The 22,047-nt window shown below is 39.0% G+C and overlaps 1 long non-coding RNA gene across 1 annotated transcript in view; it reads right to left on the minus strand.

Annotated features, from left to right (window-relative positions):
• Positions 1–2,326: 2,326 nt before the first annotated feature.
• LOC111816373 overlaps positions 2,327–22,047 on the minus strand; it is a 55,359-nt gene continuing 35,638 nt past the window's right edge. The window contains exons 2-3 of the long non-coding RNA XR_002820782.1: positions 14,982–15,181; positions 2,327–2,569 (exon numbers count right to left, since the gene is read on the minus strand). This is a non-coding gene — a long non-coding RNA (uncharacterized LOC111816373). The remainder of the gene's footprint in view (positions 2,570–14,981; positions 15,182–22,047) is intronic.

Below are 22,047 nucleotides of genomic sequence, written 5' to 3' on the forward strand. Positions count from 1 at the left end.
GGCCGAGCTGTGAATGCCATCTTTCCCATCCTCTTAGCGCACCTGGCGGTGAAAAGTTGCCTCGTTCTACTTTTACTTAGTGACCCTGAATTAATTTAATTGTGTGCTTTACTCATACTTTGGGGAGGAGAGGCTTAGTCTGTTGAGGCCACTATAGCATAAAGCCACGGACGGGTCTGCAACATGCAGCAGATACCTGCTCGCCGGCCCCAAAGTTCAAGACCAAAGTGGCAGCAAGTCTGGACAGGTGGCTGTCCTCTCTCTGTGTCCTCATGAGGCACAGAAAGGAGCAAGTTCTTGCAAGTCTCTTCCTAGAAGGGCTCTAGTCCTGTCCCAGAGCTCTGCCTTCTGGCCCTAACCATCTTCCAACACCTCATCTTCAAATAGCATCACACTGTGGATGAGGGCTTCCACGTATATTAATTTTGGGACTCCAAGATTTTGTTGATAACTTATTCTCTTTTTATTTTTTCTTCATTGAGGAGAACCCAGAGCCTCTGCACTGAGCTACCTCCTAAACCCTTTTTAAAAGTTTTAAGTTTTGGAACAGAGTCTCACTAATTTTGCTAAGTTTCCCAGGCTGGGCTTGAACTTGCCATCCTCCTGGCTGGACCTTCCAGAGTGCTGGGATTACAGGCGTTTGCTGCCCTGCCAGGGTGCTCACATATTTTGCTTGTTTTTCTATGTTGTAAAGAGTTGTATACAATAAGAATATAAACATTTTTATTAAAAATATGAACACTTTTTATAGCTTGTCATTGTTCATGGTTGACTTGGGCAATTTTTGCTATATGATGTTTGCTTTCATGCAATGAATTCACTGATATTTCTTCTACAATTTTTGTCTGTGCCATCATGCTTTAAAGGTCTTCCACACCTTAAAATTAAATACACCGTATTCATAATATTTACATTTTCCTGGTGCTTCATACCCCAAAGTCATCCGAAAGTTATGCCGGTGACGTGCTTTTGAACTTTAGCTTTGCTTTTTCTTAATGGTCAGCTACTTGCCCCCTGTATAATGTATCAAATAATTTATTCATTTTCTCATTTTGAAGCTCTGTTTTTATGAAATCATTTTTATCTATCTATTTTTTATCATGATATTCCTTTCCAGTGATTGGCGTGTCTGCATTGTTTCACTTATCATAACTTTATTGTCTTGTTAACATTGGAGAAAGCCAAATTCCTTAATTATTCCTCCTTGTTAAGTGTTGTTTATTATTCCTCTTTGTTTATTCTGCCAGGTGATTTTTAGAATAATTTTGATGGGCCTCAACAATAATAATATTAAAATTTTTGGCAGAACTGTACCAGATTTACAAAACAATTGACAGGTATACAATACTGAGTTTCCATGGAAGGATATGGTTCATATTTCCATTGATCCAAATACCAATTTGCTTTTCCATCCCTTTGTAAATTTTTAAGTTGTATTGCTCCCAGACACCACCCGATTCACATGCACATTACTCCTAAGTGTTTTACACTTGGAGGCCATGGTGAGGTAGGAGCCACCACTGTCTAATGGCCACAGGCACAGTGTGAGGCACATGTGAGTCATCCCCAGCCTCCCCACACATGGTGGCCATTGCTGAGAGGTGGTGGATGCACACCCACTCAGCTTCCCACATCCCTCTCCAGGTCCCTGGGCCACACTTGGTGGCCGGAAGTGCTGGGTCTCAGCTCAGTGGGTTGGTGACTCTGCTCCTTCAACTTCTCTCTTGAATGTTCCCTTCTGGGTTCTTTTAACATTTGTGAAGGAATTAATGACGCTTCTAAAATCTCAGTTTCTACAGTGCAGGGGCTCAAATCTCTGAATGAAACTCTGACTAACAGCACAAAAAGTTATCCTGGAACTCAGGTCAATCACGGCTCTTACAGTAGGGCTGCCAGACAGATGGGACACCCAGTTAACACCCCCATTAGCATTGCAACATCCCCAGTGCTAAATGAGACATGCTCACGTTAAACACCTTATTTGTCGTCATTCGTGGGCAATGGCGGGATGGCAAAATATTCATCATCTGCTGTATATGATCCTGGCTGAGGTAAGCAGTTATCCTTTACAAGATTGCTCAGAGCCACACTTGCCACATTTTGTGGAATTTTTGTTGGTGATTTTAATGTTGAAAATGGCCCTGAGCAGTACTGAATGTCCTTAAAGCTTAGAAGCCTGTGACATGCCCACTGGAGACATTACTTGTATTAAATAAGCTTTGTGCAGACATGTGTTACAGTGTTATTGACTGAGTTTACTGTTAATGCATCAGCAATATATATTAAATAAGATGCCTTGGCCAGGCATGGTGGCACATGCCTCTAATCCCAGCATTCTCAGAGGCTGAGGCAGGAAGACTGCAAATTGGAACCCAGCCTAGGCAATTCAGTGATGTAGCAAGAACTTTTCTCAAAAAGGTGGGGGGGGGGCAAAGAACAGAGAAAAAAGGCTGGAAATGTAACTCAGTGGTGTGGTCAGAGTCATACAGGAGCCCAATTCTGTCCTTCTTCTCAAAGCAAAGACTCAGTATCCCCGCTTCAGTGTTCATGGCCACTTCATGGAACACACCTAGGGCAAATCAAAAGAATCAACTGTAAAACATGATGAAGACCTTAAGATGCAACATTACTCAATCCCATTATCGAAGGTATCCTCCTGCTACTCAGCATGAGAAACTCCTAGGGACATCTTCAGCACTATGTCCTCTCTTCTCTGTCACTCTATCTTCCTTTTCTAATTTCTGGAAGCTTTTCCCACCCTCTGGAGATGGTCTTTTAGCTGCAAGTCTGGACTGGGTTCCTGTTCCCTGTTGTCCCACAGGCCATACCCAGTCTTCTTCAACAAAAGTGCCTGTTAAGTCAGAGAGTTTTTCCCATCACATTCTTCACCCAACAGTGACACCAACTCTTTTTCCCCAAAACATATGTACAAGTATTTGTATTCTAATGTTTATCTGATGAGCTAACAGTGGCAATGGAAGGACAATTACACTTGGGTGTAGGGTGAAAATAAACTTCTAAGAAAACTGCATCCTCCATCCAGTGACGGAGGTGAGAATGATGCGATCTAATTTTCACATCAGCACCGGCTGTGAAAGGGATCCGAGAGATGCTTTGCAGGTGATTCAAACATAGCTCAACTCCATTTCTGCCCTGGGTAACCCAGGAGGGTGAACTGATTGGATGCTTTTTTGTTTTTCTCAAATAGTCTTGTCACTTAGGAGAAAGTTGACAGCCCCATATCAGGCCCCCTTTATGTCATCGCCAAATCACTCCGGCCTCCATTAGAAAAACTTACCCTGACTCCAATCTGCTGCACAGACATGACCTCACAGGGTGGCAGATATGGGGTCTCATTTTATGTTCAATGATTTTTTTTCCCTTCCTTGTCTTGCCACGTGAGAAATGTGATTTTAGGGTGCAGAGGACAGAACTGTCTGCTGCTTCTTATTGCTATAACTTCTAAGAGACCTGAGAAAACATGATTGCATGAGCCATTGTTCAAAGAAAGACTGGACCTCCGAACAGCAACGTGGCCCTTGCTTGGAGCAGGGTAACCACTTTTTAAAAACAATGCCAATAGAGAGTGAAGAAAATTGATCACTCAGATGACTGCCAAAAAGTGTTTCAAGTTTAAAAGCGCATAACCATGTATAAACACCCTGTGTCTTCCTAAGATTTTTATTTTTTTTATTTTTAGCTTTAAATTGAATACTTCCCTGTCTTGGGAAATATACAAACAATACAATCTCCCTAGCTATGCTTTCTCAACTAAGAAGGAAAGAGGTTTGGTATTGGTTGAGATCAATATGTAACATTGGATTATTGTAGGTAATAAATCAGGGGCCAAAGAGTTTTTCTGGCATTTTACAGTCATCTGTTTTGGGAGGCAAGCACACACTTTTCCCCTTACAATTTGTTTATCAATTTTTATTTTGAAAATAAATCATTTGACATTGAAGAACTGCAAAACAATTCGCCTACGAAGAACCACAGAGTAGAGAGAGGTTGTACCGGACACAGAAGCCTGCAGGATCCTGGTGAAAATAGCATAATAGAACCCACGAGGGTTTGCTAATTGGGCTGGGAACCCACAAGTGAGTGAAGTTGATAACTCAGGGGTGACTTGGTAAAGAACTTCAGGTCAGCGTTAGAACAAAATGAAAACATGAGTTGATATGAAATGATTTTGGGGAGCGTTGGTCGTGAATATTTGGATTTGGGGATGATTTTTTTGGCAACAGCTGCTATTATTTTACTTTAATAAATATTTGGAAGTTATTTCAACAAAAGTCCTTTATCAGCTGTCTGGAGTAAGTGTACAGTGTATTTAATTTGGCATATTTATGTGTAAGTGTGCGTAGGAGGAGGGACATACGATAAGAAAAAACAACACTGTGTCTCCATTCAAAATAAATGCCTGAGTTCTGGCTGGATTTTACAATAAATCCTAATACTTTAAAAAACATTTTAGAAATGGTGACCTGACATAAAATAGTTTTGGGTGGTAGGTCACTAATACCTTCTTACTTCCCAATAAATTAAATGGGCATACAGAAAAAAATGATGAAAAATTAAACGATACTATATTTTATACCACAACTGATTTAGAGACTCCAGTTTATACCACCCAGCAAACTGAGATGACACTTTTTCTGTCTATGGCTGTTCATAGCTAAGTACTCTTCCTTTCTTCTCACAAACATCTCTGGTCTTAACAGTGTTTTCCTACATCCAAAGGTCTAGTGCCAGGTATCAACTGCACAGAAAGGACAAAAGGCATACTTTAACTTGAACCTTGTGCATGGGATCACTAACCATGGGGACACCGTGCTAGGTGACCACAGACACAGGAAGGAAGTTTGTAACCATAGGAAGTATGCTTCACCCTCAGCTTAGAGTACCAGACAGGGAAGCATCAGACTCAGGGAGAAAGGTCACCATAATAGAAAGGAGACGCATGAGTTCAAAACCTAGCAAGGAAACTGGAAACTAGTTTCCATTACAGCTGTGGATCTGAAAAGGAAATCAAACTATTACATAATTAGGGTAAAATCAGAGCTAATGCTAACTCACATACCCAGTGTCTGTCAAGGTCTCACCTTCCTTACCCAGTACTCATTAAACAAATTATGCTGAAGTTCATCTGTGTGGGGGGCTCTATCCTAGGCCATTCAGAGTAAAGAAAACAAAACCAGTGCAATTAATTATGCTTACTGAAAAACAAAACAAAAGGGAGCATGTAAGAAAATCCTATTTATTGTAAGAAGCAGAATAAGATGTCATAAATCTAATAGACATATTCAGAGAAATACAAGTACAAATACGTAACCAATAAATAAAAGCAAAATATCTGAAATCAAGAGAGTAAACTGAGATAAAAGGTAATAAAATAATATGGCATTATAAACTGCAGAGAAAGAAATAAAAACAATCAAAATTGAATATATATATATACACACACATGTGTATGTGTGTGTGTGTGTGTGTGTGTGTGTGTGTGTAAAATAAGGAATGGCAAATCACCATTTAAAGGCATTTACAAAGGAGAAATCAGAACTGTACATAATCAGAAATATTACATGAAGCAATAGTAATACATCATCTAATACATCTCTCTTGAGCTGAGCAAAAGAGCTGGAGATTAAATACACTGACTATATTCTAGGTTAAAATTATTGAAAATTAACACACATTTCTAAGCATTTTAGCAAAAGCTTTTAATTAAAAAATCACTAGTGGGAGAGAAACGTCCGTTTTCTAATTGATTAGCCGCAAGTACTTCTATGTGCCAAATTCTAAGTGATAATGAAGATACATCTGTAGAGTTTTTTGAGGAAAATGTATGATAGCTTAAGAATTTCATGCCTAACTAAGTAAACTTTCATGTATGACCAACAAGGACATTTTCATAGAGGCAGGGGCTCAAAACTCATTACATATGTGTCATCACCATCATTATCATTGACTAGTTGGTAGGACATGTACTACTACCATCTAAGAATTGAAACAAAGTTAGGCGGCTAAGAATTAAGGAGTGATAGCATGACAATTTCAAAAGGAATGCCCAGGGCAGAGAAAGGAAGCAATAAAGACAAGAGCAGGCATCACTGAAGTTGAAAGAGGAAAATAATTACATCAGTAAACTTGTAGATAGACTGACAAATATAAAAAGAAGACACTAATATCAACAGTGGAAATGAAGGAGAATAACAATATAGACCCCATAGATACTTTGGGGCATTATATCAATTTGGGGGTAAAAAAGCATCATAGAGAGTGAATAGCACCCACATTTATTTTTCATTTTATTATTATTATTTTTTAATGTATTAGGTACAGGGTCTCACTATGCAGCTCAAACTTGTAGTGCTCCTCCTGTTTCAACCTCCCCAGTGCTAGGATTGCAGGCATGCATCACCATGCCAAGTCTTGGTGGCAGGCTCAGTGTGCCCAGGGATAGGGCCAGTGTGTCATGTGGGACCAAGGATCAAACCCCAGCTTAGTCCACTGAGCTCTCTCGCCGGCCCTCATGCTTATTTTTTACAGGTATTTATATTGATGAATTATTATTTTTAGTTTTATGCATTTTACTGCAATAAGAATGTGTACTTCACAAGAAAAATATTCAAAAATAAGATACTGAATATGTAATATTTATGGAGTGTTTATATATAGGTATAGAAATTTTCAACATCAAGGGTTTTTTTTGTTTACAAAGTCTAAAAAATAACAGAAAGAAATTTCTTCATGAATGACAATGAAAATACTAGTAGAACTCTACAAAAAATATAATTTTTACTTCAATTATCACACCTAAGGCAAAACAAAAGTGTGGTGTAGGCATATTTTACCCCTGTGATACCCAGAGACGCCCACGTGAAAGTGTTACATGGAACATTATGTGAGTAAAATACTTGACATGATACTTTCATTTTTTAATTAATTTTATTGAGAAACAAATAACAATGAGACAGTTTCAAAACCAATTAGTAGGACAGTTTCAATAATTAATACATTGCATATTGTTGTCTTCGTAGTGGTTATTCATAGTACAAGATGCAGACATGATATCCTGTCCACACACTATTAGTACAAATCTTTCTTCTCATTGAATTAAAAGAAAGTAGCTGTATATCTATCCTATTTGATATATACAGATACAAAATGGTCCTTCATTTGTATCCCCTTTTTTTGTTTATCTTTGTCTGAGATGGGTATTCGATTGCCATTTAAATATTGTAAGTGTGTGAATTCAGCAAAATAATCCAATACAGTCCAGTAGTCCATAGTAGTAGGTTATCTGTAGGACTGGCAATGTCAGAAGTGTTGTCTTGGGGCCGGTGAGATGGCTCAGTGGTCTAAAGCACCTACTTAGAACAAGCTTGGCCAAAGCACAAGGACCACGGTTCAATCCCCCAGCACCACATGCCAGCCAGCCCCGCCCCCTGGTGGGCTGAGCTGGCCACACACACAAATAAATAAATAAATAAATAAATAAATAAATAAATAAAATGTACCAATGATTTAAAAAAAAAAAAACTAAGAAGTGTTGTCTTGAACCTTTTACAGTTCAGTATATTAATATGACTTTACTTTTTATATTTCATTTTTATACTTTTCTGTTGGATGGTTAAGACCAAGATAAAGCAAGACCTGCATAACAAAAAATGCAATTTTTGTATCTGGCAAAGTCAGTCAAATCTCTTCAGGATTTACCCTGAAACCCTGTGCTATAGTTGGTAGATCCTTTGTCAGTGTCAGCCATGTGGATGAATCACGGCCATTGCTTGACCAATTTGCTCTGTGTGAAAGCCTGAAAGAATGTTTTCTCTCCATGTGACTCTCCTTAGGCATACTGTACATCATCGATCATATTCCTGTGTGGCTAATCTCCTTGATCAGAAATTTGGGGCACAACTGAGTTACAGGATGTTACAGTTCGGGTTCTCCTATGTCCTGAGTCCTCACTGACTTTGAAAGGCTAGGACCAAAATGTTGGCTGTCCTTGCAGCCTTTTTTTTTCTCTAATTGTTGATCTGCAAACTTAAGTTGTTAATCCTTCAGAAGAGAAGCTTAATGATATTATTACCCTATAACATAGGCAGTTGAGCTTAAACTCACTATCTTTCTGACTATCAAACATCTTAGATTTAACATGGAACAGGTATTTTCCATCAAGTATTGATATGTTAAACTTTAAATCCCTGCAGAATGTGAAGCAAAAAAAGAAAAAACTTTAAAAAATAGAAATACACAATTACATATTTTTACACAGAAATTTAGAAATCTAATCATATACAGCATTGTAGCAAGACAGTCCTATGGCATTTTTTTCTTGTCTCTTGATTTCATTTATTTCCCTTTTTAAAAAAATGAACATTTACTTGAGAGACATTATAGTAGTAATTGATATGACATGACAAGCAGTACATATTTAGAAGACCAGAATGACAGGCATTCCAAGCATGACCCTAGTATTACACATTGCTATCTTCAGTGCAGTTGCTTAGTTCACAAGTGTCAGCATATACAGTTACAAGCTTGATACTTTTAAACACATGTACACATCTTGCTGTTTGAACCAAGAGGATGAACACAAAGATTTCTTTCTGTATTCACCAGGTATATCTACTATGATGCATAGCCAGCTATCATTGTGCTAAAGTACATAGTTTCATGAGAAAAGTACAGAATGGGTATATTTTACCCATTGTAATGCCCCAAAGTAGTATGGAATACTACAAACCTGATAATAAAAATCCAGCAACTTAAATGAATTGCTCCAATTCCTTGACATCTACTACATATCCTAGGCAATCATATTTTGGTACCCAACTGCTTTGAAACTCAGTGGACTTGATAATTGATACATTTTAACCCCAAAATGTTGTCTTGGTACTTGTCATTTGTTTGGCACTCACAATATAAGCTAGAACTTATAAGTAGCAAGTGCCTTGGGACTGGCTATCTTTTTCAGTTAAAACAGATTGTTTGGGGCTCACTGAGCTTTCTGGGATCAGTTCACACAAGAAATACCAAGACAGCACTGTATTTCCTAAAGACAACGAATGTGTAGTTTAAACGTCCCTCACAAGAAAGTACTGTGCCACCACAGTTTCATTAGTAAATCTAACATTAACAGATGGATGGACAGTAGCTCTATGTAACAATATGAAGACTAATGGAAGGAAACATTTTCTAAATTCTTTAGTGCAGCCAGAGTTAAGCTGATTCCAAGGTAGACAAAGATAGCACAGAAAAAAAGAGAAAAGAAACCCAAAAACATATATCCTTAATGAACATTGACATTAAAACTTTCAACAAAACAACAAATCAGTTCCAGAAATTTTTAAAGGAATCAATATATCACAACAATGGGTTTTATTTCAGAAATACAGGCTGGTTTAACATTCAGAAATCAATGTAATTTGTCATGTAAATATATAAAAATGATAAAAGTATGTGACCATAGATCAACCGCTGCATAAAAAGAATATGACAAAAATTGAGCACAATAGAGCTCATAAGACTAATAATTGAGTTTAGAAAGATCTCAGGATATAAGGTCAGCATACAAAAACCTATTTTGTTTCTATACATTAGCAATGTATAATTGTAACCTGAAATATTTTAAAGTATTTAAATAGCTCAAAAAGCAGGAATAGGTATAAAAGTAACAAAATTGGTGCAGGATCTCTGCATTAGAAACAAAAAAAAATCATAAAATATCATGAAAGACCTAAATAAATAGAGACCATGCTCATGGATGGCAGCAGAGTTAAAGTGTCAGTTCTCTCCAACTGCAGTCAAAATCCCGCCAAGATTTGTGTAGATACAGGCAGGCTGGCTGTAGTATTCACATGAAAATGCAAATTAATTAAAATAGCAAAACAATTTGGAAAAAGAATAAAGTTGGAGGACTAAGACAGAAATAAACCCACCTTTGGTAGTCTTTATAGCAAATGCTTTTGCAACAGCTGAACATTGCACTCTATTCCACACCTTATATAAATATTAACTCCATCGTAGATCTAAAGCCATGACTGCAAAACCACACAATCTTTAGAAGAGAACATAGGAGGGAATCTCTGAGACTATGGGTTAGGCAAAAAGTCCTCAGATAAGTTGCCAGCAATATAATTTAGGGAAAAATACAAACAGGGAAGAAGCATAAAATACTGTCAATAAAATTAAAATCAGTATTTTATAACTTATGTCTGTGACGAAGGACTCATCCTTAGACTATATTTAAAAACTTCTCAGAACTCATCTATAAGAAAACAATTATTCATTTTTTAAAAAAGTGATCTGAAGAAAGTAGATGTTGGAAAAAAAAAACACTCAAACCCGTAAAACATTTATTAAAATGCTTACCATCATTAGTTGCTAAAAACAATGCAAATTAAAAAATCAGGATCACAATGAGAGAGCTGGAGGTGTAGCTCAGAAGGAGAGTGCGGAGCCTGCACACACAAGTACTGGCTTTTATCCCCAGCACTGTAGAAAACAACAAAGGCATAGGAATATACTTCAGCACACCTGTTGGAATGACTACACTTACTTTTTTAATGTATTTTCATTAGTGGGCCTACAGAATCTACAGGGTCTCACTACATAGATCAGACTCATAGTGATTCTCCTATTTACAGCCTCCCAAGTGCTGGGATTACAGGCATGAGCCATCATACCCAGTCTCCATCGCTGTCTCAGTGCGCCCCGGGAATGGCGCTGGCATGGCAGGATCAAACCCTGGCCACTGCACTCTGCCTAAGCAGGCACTTTAGTCTGCTGAGCTATCTGGCTAGCCCAACTACACTTAATTTAAATGTCAATAATCCTTAGCACTAACAAGAATGCCAAGTAACAGAAGGAAATCTCATTCAATGCTATTGAAATCCAAAGTGTAGTCATTCTTTGGGATATAGTTCAGCAATTTTTCATGAAGCTAAACATACACTTACCAAATAGATCAGCAATCACTTTCTGAACTTTTTTGCCCTACAAAAAGTGAAAACTCCATTTACACTCCATTCACCTAATGGTGAGTGTATGCAGGAAACAGCTCAAGTGACTTTCAGCGAGTGGTTGGCTGAAGAAAGGGGGTATCCTCGAGCCTGAACATTTCTCAGCAATAAAAGGGAATGAAGGGCTGGGGAGACAGCTCAGTGGCATAAGTGACTGCCTGGCAAGTGCAAGGTCCTAAGTTGGAACCCTGGTACCACATGCCATGCCGCAGGCCTGTAATCCCAGCACAAGGAAGGCTGAGACAGGAGGATCAATCACTACGAGTCCAAACTAAGTAGCAAGACCCTGTATCAAAAACAAACAAACAAAAAAGGGAATAAAGTAGCAACAGATACTCCTAGCAACTCAGACAAATCCCAAAGTAATAGTGGTGAGTAAAAGAAAAAAGTCTCAGAAGGCTCCCTATCGAATGAAGGTTTTCATAAGCCATCCTGAAAAGATGATTACTGAGTTGGGGATGGGAGGATCACCAAAGAATCAGAACAAGGAGAAGTTGGGAGATGCTATAACTGCTCTGCTTTCTGATTGTCGTCATGGTGATGGATGGAGGTGTGTTACAGTTCAGAGAACTTTAAGAAAAAGAAACAGTAAATTGTACAGTATCATTACATTTTTGTGAAGACTAAAATACTAGCAGGTACTATGCAAATAAATTTAAAAAATAAAATATATGTACCATTATCTAAATTTAGCCTGGAGGGTAAGGGCAGTTCACTGTTACGAAATCTCTAACTATAATCTATTACATCAATGAAAATGTGGAAAATATTTAACATGTATATGATAAAACTGAAAACTCATTTCTAATAGAATTAGTAGGCTCCTAATAAAGATTAAAAATATCTAATTGAAGTCAATATCAAACATTAAATGATTGATTGATTGATTGATTGATTGATCGATGAACTGTGGTACTGGATATGGAGCCTAGGAATTTTCATTGAGCTACATCTTCAGCCTGTTTTTTATTTGTTTGTTTTGTTTTGTTTCTTTTTTGATACAGTCTTGCTAAGTCACTAAATTTTCTGGACTGGGCTTGAACTTGTGCTCCTCCTGCCTCAGCCTCCCAGAGCGATGGGATTACAAGAGTGGGCCACCATACCCAGCCAGCAAACACATAAAGATGAATAAGAGTTATGTCTCTTTCTCTCTGAGTTAGAAACAAAGTAATAGTGCCTGTGTTACCATCATAGCATTATAATCTGCCACAGTTGGGTTCAAATTGCTTACTAAGGACCAATAGTTATGAAGGGAAGCAAGGTTGTGCAAAAACAGGCAAAGAACAAAAAAGAAAGAAAAAGAAAAAAAAGTACAGCTATAATGCAGCCCACCAAAGCCTTAGCTAACTTGGTAGATCTGGAGTAAGTACTGTCAGAGGGCCTCCCATTGGTTGAAAAGACTCATTGTTCTTCCTACCCATTCTTCTTCCATCAAAGGCTGCGCAGGAAGGCTTTCTCCTGGAGAGCTACTTTCTTACCACTGAGGCCAGACTTGGAAGATCAGCCAGCTGGAGAACACTGAGCATGCTCTGTGGCTCCACAATGGAGCCTTCTTTGGAAGGGATCTGGGTGGCAGGCTTCAGAGCCTATGGCAGGATCCCCATCACACTGGGTCAGGCAGTAAACATGGAGGCCTTGCTGCCCATAAGATAACGTGGAGGATATCATGTAGGTACCTATATACCATCTTGACCTGGAGAAATGATTCCTAGTGGTCATACAGGAAGAGCCTTTAGGCTTTACCAAACCCTGATCTGCACATAGGCAGAGTAATGAGAGAACAGAAGGAAATAATAATCAAAGAAATTTTTAAAAAGGAAAAAATATTTTTTCTGATAACAAGAGTGTATTTCAGGAAAGCTCAAGGAAATGACTATTCAACTATCAGAATCCAATAATGTGAATAATAGTAAGATGCTCATAAATTTATGAAATATTCTTAAACACAAACCTGAATCAATTTAAAGTTAGGGACGCTCAGATTTTAAAGTACATCTCCTGGGAGGATTTTTAAAATGTAGGTTCTGGGCTTCCCATACCATATTTTGTAAGTTAAGAGTTCTACATTTGGGATCTATGAATCTGTATTCAAAACAAAACAAAATGAAGTGACCCCAGTTTATCCTAGTAGCAACAATTTAGATCCACAGACCTTAACTGAAGAACTTCTGTTCACATTTTCTGAATTCATGTTTTTTAACCTTCGGAACTTTTACATCCTTTTGAGATTTACAGGAAAGCTAGAGAATCACGCAAACACACATCCTTACCATTCACCTATTTATCAAGAAAGGGTGGAGAGAAAGCCTCTAACTATAGTAGAATCATTAAAGGTTGGGTTTTAGCATAATTTCACTTGAATAGGGGCTTGGACTAAAGTAAAATGTTGAGCTATATTTGCTCAAATTTGTAAGGATAATTAGGAGGCATGGGGTGGACTGTAATGGAGAATTCATTCACAGGAGCAGAGTTGAAGTCTCTGTCTATTGACAATTTTGGTCTTCAAGCTGGCTTTCTCTTTTCAGTATCTACCTTACTACAACTTGTACTGATTATCACACTCTCTTTGCCTCATCTTGAACCTTGTAATTAACTTCCCAAGAAAGTAAAATTCTAATAGTAGAATCTAGAAAGGATAAGTGGGGTTGAAGAAAGAATAAGTAGGCAAAAATGATTTCTCGATGGTTTTTAATTTCCAACATTCAGTTGGCTTATATTCTCCTCAGTCTGCCTATCTTCAAGACCATGCATGATCTAGTTTGTGAAAGGTTTTTCCCCTTGGAAGTAAATGGAGTTACCATTTGAAGTTATAATGATGAGGCTTGTGCATACTGACTTTGAATAAGACTGTATATAAAATAGAAAGTGTAGTGGGAAGCACACAGTACCTATTCAACACATGTCAGGTGTTCTCATTACTGAGGCCAGTGATACAACTAAACAGTGGTTCTGCAGCCCAAATTCAGATGCGCATCACATTCTTGATGGACAATAGGTACTCTAGTGCCAAGAGTACAAGGTTTATACTCATAGGAAATCATGGGCTAGAAGAAGAGATGGCCAATAAAATATAGGAGCTGGGCAATGCTAAATGTTCTCTTGGAAGCATAGTGTACAGATAAGGATGTCCCCGAGAAGGCATGGGCCACTCCACCAACAAAGAGCTATAGGGAGAATTTCTCATGATAAAAGCAGAATTCATTTACTAACATGATACACAATTACATTCATTTGCCAAATTAATTATATGATAATTTATTACTTTCAAAGAGCAGAGGTAAAAATTAAGTTGAGAGCATATGATCAACGAAGGTTTTACCAAAACACAGAGCATGTAATGTTCCCTAAGCTTTGGAATGTTATAAAGTTGCTAACACTTCAAATGAAATAGAGACATTTATGACTCTTTGGCAATTTTGGATTTTACCAAATTAGGATAAACAGAGGTTAAAATGCAACTATCAACTGACTTCCACTACTATTTAAGAAAAAGAAAATACATTTCAGCAAATCAAGTATAATTTTGAAATAAAAGAGAGCTCAGTAAACTGAATTTAATTTTGTGAAAAGTTGGTGTTCTTCTGATTTGTCCCCGGGCTGGTCTAAGCTTCAAGCAGACACCTGGGGAGACTGACCAAAGGACAAGGAGGGACAAGGTGGGGCTCTGGGTGCCAGCCCTCCTCTTTTCCTGGCATCTGTATGATATTGGACCTGACACTGAAGCCTCCCTTGGCCCCAGCGCATTTATCTTTTCCCATAGCTGCTTTTTGAATGTGTGGAGATCAGAAGTGATTATATAAAGGAAGTTGCTTTATCCACTGCTCTTCTAATGCAATGGATTACTGTAATGCTTGATTGATTGTGTCAACTTGAGAAGTTTAGAAGCTTAACTAAATTGGCTCAGCAATTCTACACCCTGGCATGTAGAAGACCCACCCTAGGACGGCTCATCACTTGGCTGGTACAAAGGAGAAATGAGGAAGGACGAATCGGCTCAGAGGAGCTCTAGTCTTCAGTGTGGATATCCTCTCCTGGCTTCCAGTGAAGACTTCGGCTCCCAGTGCAGTTCTTTCAGCCTCCTGGGGTAGACTGTTCAGCGTCCATCATAACTCTTCAAGCTTCCATTGCAGACCTGACAATCTCCTGATACAAACCTGCATAGGACAGGGCAGCAAGTTTCAGACCTAGAACTGAATCTTTCGGTCTCCAGCATGCAGATGCCCTCTGCACTGTTCCTCATCCAACTCTGTGATTGACCATCATAAGCAGGATTTGTAATTTCTTATACATTTGTATATCCTGCGTTATATACATTTCTTTAGTAAAATATTGACTGATACAATTGCCAAGAGGCAGACTTAGTTGAGTCTGAGTAGATAATTTATACTATCTACTCAGCCAAACATGTTGGAGGTGGCTTCAGCTTGAGAATTCTGACCAGAGGACAGGTTTGGCTTCCAGGGGAGGAAGAAGTGTCAGACACAACCAAAAGTCTTTACTGGGGATATAAAGTTAGAGGAAAGGCTCTGAACTTTATCCTAAAAATAATTAGAACCATTTAAGTGATGGGAAGTTTGGGGAAAGAAAACCTACCAAAGAAAGTTTTCATGTCAACATAATGTCTTTTTAAATGAATAAAAAGACAATTGGATTTTTTTTTATGATGATTACTTGAGATTTGGTTCACCTAATCTCACAGCTGACTGAACACTCCCCTCTGACCTCTCCTCCTTGGGGGAATAACCCAAGGTTAATGGAAGCCTTTGTCTATCTCTGCCTCTGACAGCTGAGAGATTAGCAGGGGTTTGGCTAATTAGTATTTAACTGCTCACCAACGTTCCCCTGGGTTTGTCAATCACAATCTAGTTTAAAATGGATTTAAAGTTTTCAAAATCTGGAAAAAAGGATGCTGTGTCAGAATTGATTCAATTTCTTGAAAGGATGAAAGCAAGAATCAAATCTACCTTTATGGTCTTTTCAGTCACATTCCACAACAAAAGCAGATGCTGAACTAGAAATACACCTCCACCTTCACCCTGCTATTTAGAAGCAGTGGCTTATGGTGTGAGAGTTAGGAGTGAATGAAGGGTCTCTGTGGAAACCTAAGTTTTCAAGGATGCCTGTTTAAAGTAGCCCCTGGTGACATCGTCCTCATATATGTTCCATGTGGCAGAGGTGGCAAAGAGATAAGTCTTAGTACAGTCAGCCCCTGATGCTTACTTAGGGTATTGTTCAACTTGATAGCCAGTTTCCTTCATTTACTAAAAGGCATCATTTGGCTTGATTGCCTGCTGGTTTTAAAACTCATTCAGGCAATGCTTATTTGCCTGTTTGTTTGTTTATAGGGCTGGCAGGGATTTTGTCCCTTCGAATGACAACATGGTAGGGGAGAGCCAGGCATGCAGACCATTACCATGCAATGCTGCTTCTTTGTAAGGCACACCATGAGGGACTGAAGCTCAGATGGAATATTGTATCTTGAGACTACTGTTCTGGCCTCCACAAAGAGAAAGGTAGCCCTTGGTCTGGGTCCTGAAGGATGAACAGGAGTTTCCCAGAGCAAAAGTAAGGGGCAGAGAATTCTAGGTGAAAAGAAGAGCATTAATAAAGACATGAAACCAGACATTAGGCATGGCTATAACATAGATAATTTATGACTCATATCAAGGAATTGAGAATTTTACTCATTTAGAGCAGTATGTGTTACATGGCTTTAAGTTAACTACCTGGACTTTCTGAAATTTAGAATCCTCATCAGCTAAATAGCAAACTTTGGGTCTGAGCATCTCACATAGAGGCAGTGCCCAAATAATATTCAGCCAGGAGATTAGGGTGCTGCAAAGAGGCTGGATAAGTGGGTGTGACCTGTCAATTAAGGAGATTCAGGACTTGTGCAGAAAAAGTTTGTTTTTTTTTTTTGAAATTGAAAATGTAATTTTATTTTTTCCATAATTTTATTGAGAGCCAAATAGCAATGAGACAGTTTCAAATCAAATTGGTAGGACAGTCTCAATAATTAACACATTGCATACTCTCTTCCTAGTGGTTATTTGCTGTACAAAATGCGGACATGATATCCTCTTTACAAATACTATTAGAACAAATCTCTCTATTCATTAAGAGAATGTAACTATATATCTATCCTAACCACTTTGAATACACAGATACAAAATGGACATTCATCTGTATCGCTTTTTTTGTTTAGTTCCATCATTTGAATATTATAGGTGTGTTAACTCAGCAAAATATTCTAAAAGAGTTCAGTAGTCCATAATAGAAGGGGGTGGTGAATGAAGGCAGGAGACAGGAAAGAAATGTTGGGGGACTGTCCTGCTACAAGGTTGTATATGGTTAGATTTCTGGACTTATGTGTAAACATGAGAATTATATAATTCTTTATGCCTATTTTAAAATATATTCTAATTTTTTAAATGTTTTTTAATCATATTCTGTAAGGACTTAAAGTTCAACATATTAATACTTGATGAAAAATACCTGTTCCATGTTATGCCTAAGATGTTCGATATTCATAAGCTTCTCTTCTGAAGGGTTAAATAACCTAATTTTGCAGACCAAAATTACAGAAAAAGGAGGGCCGCAAGGAAAGCCAACATTTTGGCCCTAGCCTTCCAAGGTCAATTAAGATTCAGGACATATGAGAACTTGTACTGTAACATCATATAACTGGGTAGTGTCCCAAATTTTTTGATCAAGGAGATTATGGGGCCAAAGAGGAAAGTGATTGATGATGTAGAGTGTGCCTAAGGAGAGTCACATGGAGAGAAAACATTCTCTCAGGCTTTCACAGAGAGCACATTGGCCAAGCAATGGCCGTGACTCATCCACATGGCTGACACTGACAAAGGATCTACAATCTGGGGTACAGGATCTCAGGATAAATCCTGAGGGGATTTCACTGACCTTATCAGATCCAAAAGCTACAAGTGTTGTTGCATAGGTCTTGCTTTGTCTTGATCTTAACCATCCAGCAGAAAAGTATAAAAACAAAGTAAAAGAAGTAAAGCCATGATGTTATGTTGAGCTGTAGGGGGCTCAGGTCAACAATTTCTGATACTGCCAGTCAAGAAAAACAGTTTCAAGCCCTGCCCTGAGACCAATCAGAATGTGCCACCTTCAGCTCTTCTTGTGAGAGATCCAGCAGAGTTTTGATAGGATGGCCTAGAGCTGACCTCAGCTTGAGGAATGGCGGATACAGAAGACAGCTGCTACTAAGCTCTTGGGCACTGAGCCCTCTCTCTCTTCAAAATTTGTCTTGATAAATTTTTCATTCAGGTCAGCAAGGGCTGAGAAAGAATCTCTAAAAAGTCTCCAGTATCCCCAGTGCCTAATCATACTTATATATAATAGTGGTTTAAGCAGACAGGTGTTTAGTAGAAGAGTCCAGGAGTCCAGATCTGATATGGATGTTACAACCTACAAGGACTCAGTGTCTGCCATTATGGAACACGGATTCTACCTCCAGGATATCCTCATATGGAAGCTATTCACTAAAGTTCCATTTGTGGCATGAACAGTAAGAAGACAAAACCTCCCAGCTGAACAGGCTTACAGCCTCAGCCTTGCTAGAAGCACCACACAATTTTGCCCTTCATCCTTCCAGCCTTCACATAGTGGAGCTTTGCTGCAGGAATCCAGGCACATGGGGCCTTCCAGGGCAGCTGGCTGGAGATGGTCACTGGGGGCGTGACCCAGAAGCACATACTGTCCCTGGCTCCTCCCTTCTCTGCTTCCTGAGCACCATGGATTGAGTGGTTTTCTTCTGCCACACCCCTCTGCCATGCTGTCTCTTCACAGGAGCCGGCTGACCATGGACTGAGTTTTCTAAAAACCATAAACCAAAATAAACCTCTCCTCCTTGAAGTCATAAATGGCAGGGTTTTTTGTCCCAGCAACTGAGAAGCACCTAATCCAGCTACCACCATCCTTCATTTCACAAATGGATGGTTACAGTTCTCATCTGGCCTGCTACCTCTAGCCTGTCTACACATCAAAGTGTTTTTCATGTCCTACCAAATGAATTTTTCTAAAATATTGATTTCATCACTTTTTTGCTTTACCCAAAGTCCCTTAGCCAAATTTTCCTTTCTGGAACTAAAAATTCCACATCCAGATTCCTTCTCTAGCTTTATTTCCTGGAACTCTGGCATCCTGCTAGGCTGGTGGGCTCATTATTCCTGCAAATGTAGCATGGTCACATCTGTCTCCATGCTATGATGCAAATACGTCTTCTCTTTGGTCCTCTTCTCACTGTCCTCCATGATCCACTGTGTCTATACAAATTATATTTACTGTTAAAATCAGTCTTAAGATAGACATCTATGGAATTTAAGGGATTTCTCTCAAGCACTAAAGGACCTGGCTTCAAGGTGATAGATTAAGGCCTCATGTTAGATTCTCCATCCCTGAAATGATCAGCAAGCAATGGATGCACAAACTTGTAATAGCCAAAAGAACAGGATATTCACCAGGAGAGAAGCAGCTATAATAAATGTGCAAAAGACAGAAAGTTAAAACAGATGCACCTATTGGAACTGTCCTACCAATTTGATTTGAAACTGTCTCATTGCTATTTGTTTCTCAATAAAATTATGGGAAAAAAAATAAAACAGAAACACCAGGGCATGGAGCCAAAAGAGGAATCGGCAGCCATGAGGATGCAGCAAGGACTGAAAGCAACAGATCCACAGAGCCTCTGGGCTCAGGATGGAGAGAAGCAACTGGCTGAAGATGGGAGAGGAAGTGAGAGAACAACAGAACACTGTGTGCTTCTGCTCCAGTACAAAGCTCAGCAGGCAGGCATTTATCCGCAGCCTGAGCAGAGGACACTTCATTCAGAGAAGGAAAAGAAGATGAGAGGTACAAAGGAAGCAGGAAGAAGAGGAGGAGAAGGAAGAAGATAACAATGAAGAGAAGGGAGAGAAAAACCTTGTATACCTAATATAAGCTAAGAGAAGTCCTGCACGTGTTTATGAGGCATCCTCTAGGGTTAGGGAGGCCTCAAAAGCTGCTTAGCTCCTCACTAGCTTTGCTCAGGCACCTCCCCTGCTTCTCACCTACTGCTCACTTGTGCTTTCTTGTCACTTACCTGTTGCTCACCTGCCCTCCACCTGCTCCTCATCTGCTGCTCACCTGCTCCTCATCACAGTACATGGCCAGCTCAGGAGCCCACATCCAGGCTCAGAGAAATCCTGATCAGCCTTTCCTTTCCATGTTCCTAAATAGCCCAGACACTCAAACATCAAGTGTTTTAGAATAATAGCGGTGTAAAGGAGAACTTTAAGAAAAAAGGTGAACATGTACATAATACAAGTTCCATAAAAACATTATCTATAGGCTGGCTGAGCTTGAAAATCTAATGCATGGGTTAAGAAAAATTGGTGCAAAACAATAATCCAGGTATAAGGCACTTATTTTAACCCCTTTTTTTGTTTTGTTTTGTTTTTGCAGAACCAAGGATTTAACTCAGGCCCTTGCACTTGCCAGGCAAGTGCTTATTCTACTGAGCTATCTTCCCAGCCCCAAAAGTTGAGAAGTTTTTTTGTTTTTGCTTTTTGTTTTGTTTTGTTTTTTGGCTGGCTCAGGATGCTTTCAGGGAAGGGCTGGTATGGCTTGAGGATCTGGGGATCAAACCACAGCATCCCAAGGCGCTTATTTTAGATATTAAAAATGTGATTGCTGAAATAAAGAGCTTGAGAGAAGAGTTAAGAGTGGGGAGCCTAGGAACTTTTTCAAGGTGTAAAATCAGAAAGACAAAGGAATAAAAAATAGAAGTAAGCAAGATAAGAAACAGAGTGCGGAACCAGGAGGTCCAAACCAACCAAGAAGAATGCAAGATGAAGATGCCAAAGAAGCACAGAGGGGATGGTTGTCAAAGACACAACCAAAGCCAGGGTGTAGCTCAGTGGCAGAGTATTTGCCTAGCAGGAATAAGGCTCTGAATTCCATTCCCAGCACCACACAAAAAGCAAAAAGGGCATAATGATTTATAGCTGTAGTATTATCACTTCGGGAGGCTGAAGTAAGAGACTCAAGTTCAGGCCCAGCCTAAGCAACTGAGTGATTTAAGGAGATTCTGCCTCAAAAATAAAAATAAAAAGGGCTGTGGATGTAGTTCTGTGCAAAAAGCTCTGGGTTCAATACCCAAGACTGCTCCAAAGAAAAGATAAAAAAGACAGAAACAACCAAAGACAGTTTCCAGGGCTAAAGGAAAGTGACCTTCAAATTAACAAAATCTACAAAAGATAAGGCAGATGGGTTCCACTTTCTTTTTCCACTGGCTTTTATTGTTTTGCTTTGTTTTGGGTACTGATTTTAATTCTCTTTTTGCATTGGTTACCAGGAAGCCCCAGGACAACTTGAAAGAGTACTAGCACAGAGGGTAAAGCAGGGCCCTCCAGAGCTGGGCTTCTGGTGAGAACTGTGGCCCTGCTGGCCACGCAATTTGGGGCCAGTTACCTGTCTCACTTCTCTGCACTCTTTCATCAGCCACAGATTGGAATTATTCTAGAACTAACGTCCTGGAAAAATGAAATATTATGTAGCTAATACCCCATTACAGATGCTCCCAGCAACTTTTATGAAGAAATCCTTCGGGGTTGGACCTTTCAGTTGCTAGTAGTGCGTTCTTGTTATATATTCCATTGCAATCAGCATCTCTGTGTTTTTGGTAAATTCCTTGGAGTAGGTGGTCAGAGTCATGACCAGAGCATCAAAGAGTATGAATACTCTTAAGGCTTCTGGTTACTAATGCCAAAAGGTTGCATCAACATATTATTCTCCCATAGCAGTAAATAAAGTATGGATATTTTCACATCTTTTAAACAGAGAAAAATTGGATGCTACTTCATATGTGATTTATCTCTAGTGTGGTGGCCTCAGGGTCTCAGGGTTTCAGAGCCATCTTTGTTCCCTTGAGGACAAATACATAATGCAAGAATACTTTCCAAGAGCCAAGAGCTCAGTGACTGTGGATAATTGGCTTTTTATTTTTTATTTTTTT

Source organism: Octodon degus, unplaced genomic scaffold (assembly GCF_000260255.1).
Source record: "Octodon degus isolate 3935 unplaced genomic scaffold, OctDeg1.0 scaffold00031, whole genome shotgun sequence".
NCBI lineage: Eukaryota > Metazoa > Chordata > Mammalia > Rodentia > Octodontidae > Octodon > Octodon degus.